Source organism: Mytilus californianus, unplaced genomic scaffold (genome assembly GCF_021869535.1).
Source record: "Mytilus californianus isolate M0D057914Y unplaced genomic scaffold, xbMytCali1.0.p SCAF_5, whole genome shotgun sequence".
Classification (NCBI taxonomy): Eukaryota; Metazoa; Mollusca; class Bivalvia; order Mytilida; family Mytilidae; genus Mytilus; species Mytilus californianus.
In genome coordinates this window covers 121,517,127-121,532,881 of record NW_026262701.1, presented here as the reverse complement: position 1 = coordinate 121,532,881, position 15,755 = coordinate 121,517,127, and the positions used below count along the sequence as shown (strand labels likewise).

At 31.2% G+C, this 15,755-nt stretch overlaps 1 protein-coding gene across 1 annotated transcript in view; it reads left to right on the top strand.

Annotated features, from left to right (window-relative positions):
• The window catches only part of LOC127700939 (irregular chiasm C-roughest protein-like), a 113,395-nt gene that overhangs the window by 26,600 nt on the left and 71,040 nt on the right, over window positions 1-15,755 (top strand). The window contains exons 2-3 of the mRNA XM_052204673.1: window positions 8,975-9,145; window positions 10,862-10,932. The gene's annotated coding sequence lies outside the window, so the exon portion shown is untranslated. The remainder of the gene's footprint in view (window positions 1-8,974; window positions 9,146-10,861; window positions 10,933-15,755) is intronic.

Sequence of the window (15,755 nt, the reverse complement as noted above, 5' to 3'; positions counted from 1 at the left end):
ACCTATATATATTTGAAAAATGGTCTTTTCCGAGGATTTCATGGCAACATCCTTAAGTTCCAAACCTCTGTAATGTGGGGAGGATTTGGGAGCAGACAAATAAGAGCAAGCTGTTTCTCTCCTGTGAAGTTGCAAATTTTCTCTGATTTCAATACTGAAACTTTATTTTTACAATACTTTAAATCTCCAGAACACTAGGGTGGCTTAGGTTAATTACTTATTGAATCATAGCAATTCAGCAAAATTCACTGAATTTGGGGTAGACAAGGCCCTAATATTGCAGCCCCCTTATGGTAAGGGTCATGAATTAGTACACTTCTGACAAAATGGGAACGCCCATTTTTCCTATATATGAAAAATACAGAGACTTTTTTCTAACCAAAAATTTTGGTTTTCATTTAATGCTTGAATCTGAAAATACAGTGTACTAGTGTATCCCAACCACATTTTGTGTCTGGAACGAGTCAGACTATCACTGGACCACATGTCTATCCCCACCACATATGTCTGGACCAAGTAAAGCTATCTGGACCACTTGTCTATGATCCCATCACATTTTATATATGGACCAAGTCAGGCTATCTGGACCACATGTCTATCCTTACCACATTTTGTTCTGGACCAAGTCAGGATATCTGAACCACATGTCTATCCCTAACACATTTTGTGTCTGGACCAAGTCATGGTATCTGGACCACATGTCTATCCCTAACACGTTTTGTGTCTGGACTACGTCAGGCTATCTGAACCACATGTCTTTCCCTACCACATTTTGTGTCTGGACCACGTCAGGATATCTGGACCACATGTCTATCCCTACCATATTCTGTGTCTAGACCAAGTCAGGGTATCTGGACCACATGTCTATCCCTAACACATTTTGTGTCTGGACCAAGTCATGATATCTGGACCACATGTCTATCCCTAACACATTTTGTGTCTGGACCAAGTCAGGGTATCTAGACCACATGTCTATCCCTAACACATTTTGTGTCTGGACCCAGTCAGGGTATCTGGACCACATGTCTATCCCTAACACATTCTGTGTCTGGACCAAGTCAGGGTATCTGGACCACATGTCTATCCCTAACACATCTTTTGTTGCTTGCACATCTATTAAAGGGTTGAGGGATGTTGTGATCTGTTGTACTGTCTATTTTTTGGTTATTCATTTGTATGTATTAGATAGTCAAATATTCTTAAAAAAGAATATTGTAATTTCTTAAAAATAAAAACTATCTTTAAATACTTGAGTTTAGAAAAGATATAAATAGCTAGCCCATCCATTTAGTAATGTTTGTTTGTGAATGTATCTGTTATATTGTTGAAGTCAGCACAGTTTGTTGAAGTCTGACAACAAAGGATTTTGACTACGTTATGTTTACCAGACCATTATATGACCAGGATAAGAAACAGTTTGAAATGAAGTGAACATAATAGGCAGGATTTTGTATTTGCCATCATTTTCTCTTATTATAGCTCTTGATTTGTGAATTTCGTTTAATGAGGAACAGCCATTCATTTTGGAATTGATAAAACAGTTTATTGATAGATTGTACGATTTTCAATGATTTACCAATCATAAGACATCCCAGCAAATTACAAACAAATAACAACCTTGTAATGGGTAATGATTGATCAGATCTTCAATGTAATTCATGGTTTGTCTTGTTTTAGATGAAGTCCTTAACAATTACACGTCTTATATATAGAAGAATTGTAAAAGTAAACAGTCGTCCTCGACAACATCTGTTCCCAGATTAAACTCAATTTAGTAGTTACCTTTTTGTAAAGATTTATTTTATTTTCATTTTATTTACGTTTACTCTTGATTAATTTCCTTGGCAACAGTTGGTAAACCCTAACAATATTTCTACATATGATTCATAAATCTGTCACAAAATTATCATATTTTGCATTTAAATAATACAGAAATAAGCTGTAGTTGGAAGACATTTCTCTAGGTTAAGTAGAGGATATAACAAGTAGTGCAGCAAGACATTATTTCAAAAGTGCATAACACTTGCTGTGACGTTAACTTTGTTGTCAGTTCATCTTAGTTTTGTTGTGTCAGCAATTTTCAACAACAAATCAAACAGATTTACTGGATTTAAAGAAAATTTAGATAATCTCTTGATTGTAGTTCTACCTAAGTGTGTAATATATATGAAATTCAGTTTAATTGAATACCAGCGGATAAATCAAGTAGAATTTGTGAGTGAATTATTGAGCATTTGTCAAACTACTGTTGATAAAGTTTTGAAAAGTTGTGGATTCTGATCGTTCAACTTATAAATAAAGGTTTGAAACTTGTGGATAAATTAAGAAAAAAAGCTGTGAATAAAACTTTAAAAAAAAGTTTGGAAACATGTTTATAAAGCCTTGGTAACATTTACATTGACTTAAAGCTTTAGGAAAACTTCTTACAAAACTGTGTAAGACTGAGCTGCTGCAGTATATTCTGGAAATTTTGCTCTCATGTTAAAAGAAGGCAGAGGAAATTTTTGTCAAAGTTTTCTATAATAATATGAAAATTTGCCCTGGAATTTATTGAGAAGTTTAAGGTAACATTTTGCTCTGTGGATTTATCATCAGAAACAGCTGACGAAAAGAAGCAGGTAGTGTTGTTTATTGATTGTTAAATTACCAGGTTTTCTGTGGTTATAACTTGAAGAAACAAGAGTTTGTTCTTGTTGAATGTGACTTCAATCATAATTTTGCAGAATCTTGTTTCATGAGTTATTAATTATGTAACAAAATATATGCTGAAGATATATGTGTGAAATTTTTTGGATGCAATCATGAGTAGGTTGATTTTTACAGAATATATATGTCTGAGATGTCACTGTTTCTCTTGTCAAAGGTACTTTCCATTCCTCCTTACCAGTGTTGCAAAGTCCTTCATATAAGCAACATGACAGGGACTCACTGATGCTGTAACCCTTCCAAGTTCCAGAACCACCAATGGTGTTTGATGGGGTTGGACAGTGTTCAATATTTAGTTTTCTGTGCAGTGTTTCATGGACTTTTGTTTGTTTCTTCGTCTGTCATCTTTCATCATGGTGTTGTCTTTCATTCTTCTTCTAATTGTTTTCTTTGTTTTATTTCACATTTTTAAGGATTTACTTAACATGTCTAATTTGTAATAAATATAGTTACAGAATATCCTAATTAACACATGAAAATAAAAGAATCATTTTCCAATTTGTCAGTATAAGCGTAGAGCATTGATTTCAGATTATAAAATGTAATTACCCATGGCTTTAATTAAAATCTAAACAATTTTGAAAACTAATTTCCTAGAAAGTTTATGTCTCATTTTTGCATGCGAAAGCTAGTTTAGTATAGGAATAAAGGGCTGATTCATGAGATCAAGTGCCATTATAGTCTTTTACAAGTGAAAAAGGTATTTGTTTTGTGAGAACAATTAAGAAAATTCAATGTTTTGTATACAATCTCTTTATGTGGTGTGCATAAAAAACAGCAAAAATAATATTTTTCTCGACAGACATTCATCAAAATGATGTAGAAATTAATATGCTTTATAGATGAGTGAAATATTTATTAATTCTTAACGCTGATGAATAGGAATGTCGATTAATTTAGATTTTAATCTGATGTTACATTGATTTCATTATTTTTTCCAATCTGTCTACTTGGCGACGTGGAACTGATGACCGTTTGTCAATAGACTGACCAATATTCTTCAGACTGGTTATCAGTAATAAGTTGACCATGGACAGCCACGTGCCACACGACAATGACTTTAAGCCTACTTGATAGAATGACGGATGGCCTGGGGAGGTCACTTCACCAAGCTCTCTACAATTCATACAATAGACAATACCTTAATGACCAACACAATGGACATTACTTTGATGTCTAATGACATTGTCAGGTGTTACTGGAGAAAAATATAGACTGAAAATGAAACAATTTGGCACTTCAGCATTTATGATGAATATTATATTAATAGTATTCATTTTATTACTCAGTTATTTGAGAATGATTTTCTTTGTTTTAGCCTTTAGCATTGTAGAAATTGAATTTGAAGATGAAATTGTACTTTTTCTTAGCATTATCCATCTGATACACAATAGGACATTGAGCATAATAATTATACCCCCTACATAACAAAGCTGCATAGGATATAATGTTTTTGATCTGTCAGTTCGTCCATCCATCAGTCCGTCAGTCCTGCTCTTGTCATCTCAACTGATCTGAAACCACACAACAGAATTCCAACTTTGTAGATAATTATAAAGGACATACTATGTAGATGTGCATATCCACAGGAAATTAACATTCTATTTTTTTTCTAGGAGTTATGCTCCTTTAAACTTAGAATTTTGGCCTAAATATACCACTGCAATAGTTTGTCTATGTAGATGTGCATATCCACAAAAACTAATTATCAGTTGACTTTTGTGGGAGTTATGAGTCTTTGAACTTAGGAATCTTGTGTTTTTGTTTTCCCAGTGACAATGTTGGGGGCGTGGGTTATGTGAGTGCTCTCACAAAGGTTCTTTAATTTTTACATTCATCTGTTTATCGGGTACACGTTCGACATTTAAGTCCTCTTAAAGCTACATAGAGCACTTTCATTAAATAGGATACTAGACTTATTCTAAAGTTGTGCATAGTAGGGGACTCCTCTTGAGATGACAGCTTCTCTGTCCTTGTGTTTCTAGGAGACAGCAACCCAACTTCTCCATGATTTACATTTTAACTTGATGTGAGATGTAAATAATAAGTAGATATGGGGGTAAACAGCAAAGATATATCAGTAATCCAGTAACATAACATCAACAATCCAGTAACATAACATCAACAAAGATATGTCAACAATCCAGTAACATAACATCAACAATCCAGTAACATAACATCAACAAAGATATGTCAACAATCCAGTAACATAACATCGACAATCCAGTAACATAACATCAACAAAGATATGTCAGCAATCCAGTAACATAACATCAACAATCCAGTAACATAACATCAACAATCCAGTAACATAACATCAACAATCCAGTAACATAACATCAACAAAGATATATCAGCAAACCAGTAACATAACATCAACAATCCAGTAACATAACATCAACAAAGATATGTCAGCAATCCAGTAACATAACATCAACAAAAATAGAGGTTTAGAGAAACTAGGTTTTTTAAGTTGTTGCCATTGGTTACCGTCTGCCATAGGTGCTAAATGTTTAATTACCTTAAATCAGGCTATTAGATTTGTCTGTAAGGTTATCCAGGATCTTTTATAGCTGACTATACAGTGTAATGGTTTATGCTCATTATTGATTGACTATACAGTGTAATGGTTTATGCTCATTATTGATTGCCTATACAGTGTAATGGTTTATGCTCATTATTGATTGACTATACAGTGTAATGGTTTATGCTCTTTATTGATTGACTATACAGTGTAATGGTTTATGCTCTTTATTGATTGCCTATACAGTGTAATGGTTTATGCTCATTATTGATTGACTATACAGTGTAATGGTTTATGCTCATTATTGGTTGACTATACAGTGTAATGGTTTATGCTCATTATTGATTGCTTATACAGTGTAATGGTTCATGCTCATTATTGATTGCCTATACAGTGTAATGGTTTATGCTCTTTATTGATTGCCTATACAGTGTAATTGTTTATGCTCTTTATTGATTGCCTATACAGTGTAATGGTTTATGCTCTTTATTGATTGCCTATACAGTGTAATGGTTTATGCTCTTTATTGATTGCCTATACAGTGTAATGGTTTATTGATTGCCTATACAGTGTAATTGTTTATGCTCTTTATTGATTGCCTATACAGTGTAATGGTTTATGCTCTTTATTGATTGCCTATACAGTGTAATGGTTTATGCTCTTTATTGATTGCCTATACAGTGTAATGGTTTATGCTCATTATTGATTGCCTATACAGTGTAATGGTTCATGCTCATTATTGATTGACTATACAGTGTAATGGTTCATGCTCATTATTGATTGCCTATACAGTGTAATGGTTTATGCTCTTTATTGATTGCCTATACAGTGTAATTGTTTATGCTCTTTATTGATTGCCTATACAGTGTAATGGTTTATGCTCTTTATTGATTGCCTATACAGTGTAATGGTTTATGCTCTTTATTGATTGCCTATACAGTGTAATGGTTTATTGATTGCCTATACAGTGTAATTGTTTATGCTCTTTATTGATTGCCTATACAGTGTAATGGTTTATGCTCTTTATTGATTGCCTATACAGTGTAATGGTTTATGCTCTTTATTGATTGCCTATACAGTGTAATGGTTTATGCTCATTATTGATTGCCTATACAGTGTAATGGTTCATGCTCATTATTGATTGACTATACAGTGTAATGGTTCATGCTCATTATTGATTGCCTATACAGTGTAATGGTTCATGCTCATTATTGATTGCCTATACAGTGTAATGGTTTATGCTCATTATTGATTGCCTATACAGTGTAATGGTTTATGCTCTTTATTGATTGCCTATACAGTGTAATGGTTTATGCTCATTATTGATTGACTATACAGTGTAATGGTTTATGCTCATTATTGATTGCCTATACAGTGTAATGGTTTATGCTCATTATTGATTGACTATACAGTGTAATGGTTTATGCTCATTATTGATTGTATGCTCATTATTGATTGCCTATACAGTGTAATGGTTCATGCTCTTTATTGATTGCCTATACAGTGTAATGGTTTATGCTCATTATTGATTGACTATACAGTGTGATGGTTTATGCTCATTTTTGATTGTATGCTCATTATTGATTGCCTATACAGTTTAATGGTTTATGCTCATTATTGATTGACTATACAGTGTAATGGTTTATGCTCATTATTGATTGCCTATACAGTGTAATGGTTTATGCTCATTATTGATTGACTATACAGTGTAATGGTTTATGCTCATTATTGATTGCCTATACAATGTAATGGTTTATGCTCATTATTGATTGCCTATACAGTGTAATGGTTTATGCTCATTATTGATTGACTATACAGTGTAATGGTTTATGCTCATTATTGATTGACTATACAGTGTAATGGTTTATGCTCATTATTGATTGACTATACAGTGTAATGGTTGATTGACTATACAGTGTAATGGTTTATGCTCATTATTGATTGACTATACAGTGTAATGGTTTATGCTCTTTATTGATTGCCTATACAGTGTAATGGTTTATGCTCATTATTGATTGCCTATACAGTGTAATGGTTTATGCTCTTTATTGATTGACTATACAGTGTAATGGTTTATGCTCATTATTGATTGCCTATACAATGTAATGGTTTATGCTCATTATTGATTGCCTATACAGTGTAATGGTTTATGCTCTTTATTGATTGCCGAACTAAAGTTTTTTATGTCCTTGTCCTTTGTGGATAAATTGTCCCATTGGCAGACATCTCCTTATTTTTATTTTGAAAATGGACAAGCACCAATCAAGATCTACACAAGTTGTGATTGTATGCATTGACCAAAGTTCTTGCATCAGTTTGACTAAAGCCAACCCCTACTATCCACAAAAGTAAGTAGGGGCTGGCTTTAGTCAGACAGGGATAAATTCTCAATCAAATAACAAATTGAGGAGACCCAGTAAGAAAGACATAAACAATTCATGACAGGAAACATATCTGATATTCAATTTCATGTGTATGCTTGAAATAGCATTCTGTTAAATTTCAGTTAAGCTTTGATATTCTATTTTTACATTTAACCCTGCAACAAAATCATATGATAATTTCTTTTGAAACAGCTGTGAATTTTGTTTTGTCTTTTTTTGTCCATTTTGTTGTCAAATTAAAACAAAAATGTCATTTCAGTTATCATGATTATACAAGGATTTTATGTCAGATTTAAATAGGGAATATCATGATATTAAAGTAACCAAGCAAAATTTTAAATTTTATTTTTACAATTAAAAGGAACAAAGAGGGACCATGTTTAATATTTTTAATCATTAGACCATTCACCTGTATTTGTGGTATATCAGTTTTCATAGCTATTTATCATCATTTTTTAAGGTCCATTGAAAGTTGTCAGTAATTTGTAAAATCTTAACATCTGCCACATGTACAGTAGGACAGGTGGTCTGTGGCGGGAATCTTTAATTTATGATAAATCTTCTTTTTATATTGTTTCCTGCTCAGGTGAAAATATCAAGGTGAAAAGATAATAAAACATTGATTTATTTATAGTAACCTGTTAAATAAAAACATCCTGAATAAAAATCTTATGTTGTCAAGGACGCAGATATATATCCTTAGAAATCTTTTTGTTTGTATTAATAAATGTTTTTCTTCCTTAAACTAATAAACAAATATTTTTGAGAGAAGTCAACATGCATTGAAAAAAAAAATAGTGAAGGCCTGACTGCTAGTTCTAAAAACACCTGTTCATCATGAAATCTCAGAAAATAGAATGTTTGACCATGAGAATATTGAGAACTTGATAGGTTTATATTCTATAGTTCAAAAATATCCTGGTTACAAGTATTATGTTTATTTTGAAACTAGTTTCACAATGATATTTCCTTTTGAAGATCTTATTACAGGAGTATATTTTGACAACATATATGTGTGGTCCCCTGAATTAACCTAATTACAACCCTCCTAATTACAACCCTATGAACAGAAACTGACAGAAAATGATCAAATCCTTCAGAAAGGAGATTGAATATCCTGCAGACAATAATAAGTTTTATACAGATTTTTAAAATTTCATTATAAGATTTGAGGTATCACTGATCATAGATATAACAATGGCTAAAATATCTATGCACTGATGAAGTTGTTTGTTGATAATAATATTTTGAATCATATATCCAGATATCTGACTGTTTGATGATCATTATAGTTTTGAATTATTAATATTCTGATTTCTTGCCATTCATTTTATTTCATTATCTGTCTTTTGTTTTTCAGATAGGTGTAAACTATCCATATCTATACAACGCTGACTTCCAATGTGGATAAAGTTGTGACATTGTAACAAAAGGTGTTAATTGTCATGTAAATATTTGCTCCAGAGGAAACAAATCTATGGAATAATCTGGTTACCATTCCATTAGAAACTCAATCATCTTATATTAAAAGGTAAGGAGTTCAAGATTTCATCTGCAGTTGGACATTTAGGGTTCAGACCAACAATTTTTACACAAAGCAATTATATATATATAGCAGCAGATGCAATGAACATCTAGTGTAACATAACTTCTGATTCCCTCAAGGTCATCCTTGTATGTATGGATATTTCTCTTCATTTTTACCACTTTTTACAATTTATTTATTATGTTAATGCTACACTTTGTTTGGACAGAAACACACACACACACATATATATTCATAATTACTCTAAATATCAGCACAACAATGTTAAATCTGCAAATTTGCGGAAGCATTTGTTCTTCCCTTGCTGGGATTCGAACTCTTGCTATATATATATATATATAAATAAGTCTAAATTGAAAACAACTTTCAAACCTATGATTGCATTGGATAAAAATCGCAATTTTTATACATGTGCATGCAAAACAAATTTCTTGGTAGAGGGGTTTAAATACAGCACAAACAACATTTTTCAAAAGACCAAAAAAGTGAAAAAGTATATTTAAACAAAACGCATATATATATAAATTACTGTCTGGTTTGGACTTAAATCCTGTATGATGAAGACCTGTAGATGTCTCTAAACTGTTATTAACCTTAAATCTCCTTTTTTTTACTTGGGTATCCTTGTACATTAGCCATTACTATGAATTGTTATCCATTGAGCATCATAAAAAAAACAAAAATCTTAATATTCTTTTTTCAATTTTGGTCTGAATACTTTTCATATTTGACGAAATCATGCAATAAGTTGTCTAATCATTTAAAATGAACATTACATTCTGACTTAATGTATATTTGACATTCCTTTTTGTGTTTGATTATTTGTTCATTTCATTATGTTTTGCATTTCTCACCCTCCTTCTGGAGGCAATAAAGAATATATATAGAGTAAAATATGGAGGCAATTACAAGTACAAATATGCAGAAACTCAAGGAAATTTAGAAATTTAAAAAAGAAAATCTTCATTATGATACCTCACTATTGTAAAATTTCAAAAAAGTAAATGAATTCCTATTTCAATGTCTTCATATAAATGCCAAATGGTCATAATTTATATATTCTATATTGGATTTTTATATTTTTCATTTTTTTTTTTTAATTTGAAATCTGAAATGAATATGATACCCAACAAATACTAAAGGATAATGATGTTAACAATTAGGGTTCACCATATCTCCACAGTTTAACTCTGTAGTATTACATAAAGTTAGTTATTAAATTTAGCTTGAAATCAAACTTGATGCTAACACTCTCTCATGGAATGTTAGAGAAGACTGCTAATTATACAGGGAGATAATCTCTTATAATTCCTTTGTTATGTTACAAATAATCTATCATCACAAGAAACCAGATGGACATCAAAAGATTCTCACCTGCTGATTACCTGGAAAATCAAACACAATTGATAAAATGTATTAAATATAATAACACCAGGATTTCATTATAACATCAAAATTAATTTGGTTTCTATATTTGGTTAGATAGATAATAGTGTTAATTTAATCATTTAACAAGTTTTTAATTAACATGATAAGTCAGGATGATCTTCAAAATTAACCTGATAAAAACAGGTAGATATTCAAAGCTAACCTGATAAAGACAGGTATATGTTTATTAACCTGGTAAAGACAGGTATATCTTAATTAACTTGATGAGACATGTGGATTGATTCATAAAAACCATGACTGTATTATTTATAGATGCTGATGATGATACACACAGGTGTGGTCGGAGTTATCTACCATGGATTATACCTGTAAAATTAAATAAGGTAAGGTTTTGTTTTATTATTTTGTTTTTCTTGTCACTCACTCATATTTTCAATGGCTAATTTTTCTATACAAATTTAAGGTTTTACATAAGAAATTTTTAAAGATTCTTTTGATTGGATGAAAAATTGTAGAAAAAGAGAATATGCAAGTATGTGATGAATTTTTTTTCTCTCCATCTAATCAATGTTTTTGTTTTTCTGTAAATGTATCTTCTTTTATGTTCTGCTTACTATCATCCTGTATCAACTTAGAATTTTAGTCTAAAGGGTTAATCATGAAGATGTGGTCAACTTATGTACATATGTTCATTATGATGGGAAATTTTAAAAATATACCCCAAATTAGGATTAGACCTAGATATTGTGGTTCACTGAACATGGAAATGTGAGGCATGGTGCCCTATTGACACACACTCTTGTTTCTGAGAATACTGATACTTTAACAAGTGAACACAAAGATGGATCTAGCCAATTCAGAAAGTACGATATATATATATATATTAGAATAAGAATAAGAATAAGGGTTAAATTAAATTTATATTACTTTCAAACAGAATGTGAATCAGAATTTCTAATAATAATATCCTTTTACCATTTCTTTAGAAACTTAGAGAAATAAACTATCTGAAGTTGGTACAGTGACTTATAGTTACTAATTTCTACATCATTTGGTCTCTGGTGGAGAGTAGTCTCATTTGCAATCATACTATATCTTCTTATTTTTATATAAACTGTATGACCAATGCTGGGTCAAACCCAACACTTTTCCCCTTCTTATTTAAATATAAACCGTATGACTAATGCTGGGTCAAACCCCACCACTTTTCCCCTTCTTATGAAGATGTCAAATTTGTAAAAGAAAAGCACATCACTTGTAAGGTTCACCATCTTTGAATGCAAATGAACGGTCAGGCCAAATCTGATACAGAAATTCTTATTATGATTGGGACTTTTCATTTAAATGACAAAATATATATGATTTTTTTCTTTTCTTTTCACTATTACAAACAATTTTATTCAGTCAACATTTTTTTTATTAATTTTTTATAATGGGAGATAACTCAGATGATTTATTTTTATTAGATCATTGGAAATTTCATAGTTAAAATTATTTTATAAATTGTAATGCACTACTTTCAATATCCTAAATGGAATAATTATCAGAAAGCGTATGATCAACATTTGGTAATTATACTCAACCTTACATTGATGTGTTGCTGACTTATTTAACTTTTTTATTCATTATTGTTCATCCAATATTGACAAGATAATGCTAGCAGATGAAGAATGATGATTTAGTATACTAGCTGCAAGATAAAGGGGCACCATTACTTTGACTAAAGTCTCTTTTTCTGTCATAATATTGGTACAATTCTTTGTTATCCTATGGTCACTGTATGGCCTCCTGTGAATGTCATCCTATAGTCACTGTATGGCCTCCTGTGAATGTCATCCTATGGTCACTGTATGGCCTCCTGTGAATGTCATCCTATGGTCACTGTATGGCCTCCTGTGATTGTTATCCTTTTATACTGAATAGAAATGTTACCACAGAATTTGAATATAAACCATAAAAATATATTGGTTAAAATATATTTGATAGTATTTATGTATTTTTTATGAAAGTAAGCTTTTTATGCCCCCACCGTAGCAGAGGGGGCATTAAGTTTTACCCTTGTCGGTCAGTCAGTCTGTTCGTACGTCCCGAAATTGGTTGCCGTTCTCAAACTTAAGTTTGCCTCAACCAAATGTTATGAAACTTATATACAATGCTTATTACCACACAACACAGATCAAATTTGAATTTTGGTGTTGTCACTTTTACCATTCTAGTTTTATGCCCCTTTACAAATGGAAAAATTGCTGAATTTTTTCGTTTCCCTTCTCTTACTTAAGTTTGCCTCAACCAAATGTTATGAAACATATACACAATGCTTATTGCCACAAAACTCAAATCAAGTACAAATTTGGGTAGCGTCACTTTTACCATTCTTGAGTTATGTCCCTTTATAACGTTATATGCAAGCGGGGGCATTATCTTTGTCCCATGGACACATTCCCCATTTTTTTTTTATCTTCCCTACATTCTGTATGAAAAATCTATTGACATCTTTTCTTCAAGAAAAATTGTTCTTTTTTTCCTCAAAAAATGTTATTAAGATATTTGGTACAGAAACAAACCACGCATTTTCAAATTTCATTTTATCTTTGCCTAGGAGTGTATTTCTCTTTGAGATTAATATGTCATGATAGCATGAGGAGAGAAAATCTCATAAAACTTTAATGCTTTTTCTGCAATTAAATGCAATGAAAACTGCAGGATTGATTAAGATAATGAATCATAATCTGTTTTTTATTCAATACTTGTGTAGAATAAAATATAGATTTGACAGTTTCAAGAGTTGCATGCATCACTTGACTGCACTTAAGTTTATTAAATTATTTATTAAAAAACTTTTTTCTGGAAACAATGGATAATTTAAACCTATTTCCTGAATATAAGTTTGATATTACTTTAGCGAGCAGTTTGATTGATTAACTCGGCAGGAACACAGCCAGAAGACTGATACAGTAGATTGATCACAAAACATAACTTTGTAACAACAGATGACATGTTTGTTCAAGGGTTAAATATATTTATCGATATTCTATACAAATATTCCTAATCTGTGGTACTTGTAAAATCAAATTAGCTGCTAACTTTTACTTTAACATGGTATATATAGTATACTGGCCTCTTTTCTAATGCAAGAAATACAAGAAACACAAATAAGTCTTAGAAAGATCAATCCTTTTATAAATGGAAAGGGTGGGTGGGGGGGCTTTTTAACAAAAAGAATTAAGATCATGGACAAAATGGTTTTGCTAACAGAACATAAACTAGAAGTGCCTTAAAATATTATTTACCTTTACTAAATAGCTTACATGTAACCCTATCCCTTAATCATCAAAAATTGTCTCCTTGTTTAAATTAATTGTCAAGGTCAATTTTAGGACTTCAAAAAGATGAATAAAAAGGCGACAAAAGTGGTTCTTATGATACATGTTTGGCATCCTGCCATTAATTTGATGTCAACGGTAGATCTTTAATAATATAGGTTAAATCCATTTACAACTGTGTACTAGTCTTCATTTAGAGCAGGATATTTGTTTAACCATGAAGACAGTATATTGGTTTAGATGTCTTTTTGTTGTATGTGTTGTCAGGTTGCTGTTTCATTGACATATATACCCTACATCTCTCCTTTTAATGCTTTATGCTATATTAACAATTTAACATGACTATCAACCAAGTCCTGGTGGCTTGATCAATTAAAGTTTGATCTGATAGAAAGTTTATATATTTACCGATTCTTTTCATGCATACAAATATAAAGCCATGTAGTGTAGTGAATTTTTAATGGTAATAGTTTGTTTTCATGATTAGCGGTAATAACAAGATAGCCATTGAAGTGATGAACAAAAGAAATGGTATTATACATCCAGTTAAATACTTAACTCTGTCTCAATACCAGGACGTCTATTGAATTATCCTTTGTGTTAAAGTAAAAGCCATTTAAAAGCTGGTTCAATCATCTCCACACTGATACAAACAGGAAAGATATCACTTTGACTAACGTTTACGACAATGGCAATCTAATGTGTCATTGATAACTAATTTTACACTGTCATTAAGTCTTAAGGCATCTTACAACTCTAAGTATGATAAATGAATGTAAAGGATTTTCTCAATATTTTTAAACTAAAAAAAGATAAATATGCTGTTAAATGGAGGAAGGATTGATTTACAAAAAAGTTAATCGATCTATTGTTAAATAAAATTGGTATGCCGTCCATCGGAATTATTTGCTCTATTTATGCATTAGTTCCACTGCAAAGTTGTCAAACATATCTTGACGTGACTGTCTAAATAGTTGTATTGCTTCTATATCTAACAATCATATTTTATTGGCAGTGATTGTACAGATATCTTGATGTGACTGTCTAAATAGTTGTATTGCTTCTATATCTAACAATCATATTTTATTGGCAGTGATTGTACAGATATCTTGACGTGACTGTCTAAATAGTTGTATTGTGTCTATATCTAACAATCATATTTTATTGGCAGTGATTGTACAGATATCTTGATGTGACTGTTTAAATAGATGTATTGTTTCTATATCTAACAATCATATTTTATTGGCAGTGATTGTACAGATATCTTGATGTGACTGTCTAAATAGTTGTATTGTGTCTATATCTAACAATCATATTTTATTGGCAGTGATTGTACAGATATCTTGATGTGACTGTCTAAATAGATGTATTGTTTCTATATCTAACAATCATATTTTATTGGCAGTGATTGTACAGATATCTTGATGTGACTGTCTAAATAGTTGTATTGTGTCTATATCTAACAATCATATTTTATTGGCAGTGATTGTACAGATATCTTGACGTGACTGTCTAAATAGTTGTATTGCTTCTATATCTAACAAACATATTTTATTGGCAGTGATTGTACAGATATCTTGATGTGACTGTCTAAATAGTTGTATTGCTTCTATATCTAACAAACATATTTTATTGGCAGTGATTGTACAGATATCTTGATGTGACTGTCTAAATAGTTGTATTGCTTCTATATCTAACAAACATATTTTATTGGCAGTGATTGTACAGATATCTTGACGTGACTGTCTAAATAGTTGTATTGCTTCTATATCTAACAAACATATTTTATTGGCAGTGATTGTACAGATATCTTGATGTGACTGTCTAAATAGTTGTATTGTTTATATATCTAACAAACATATTTTATTGGCAGTGATTGTACA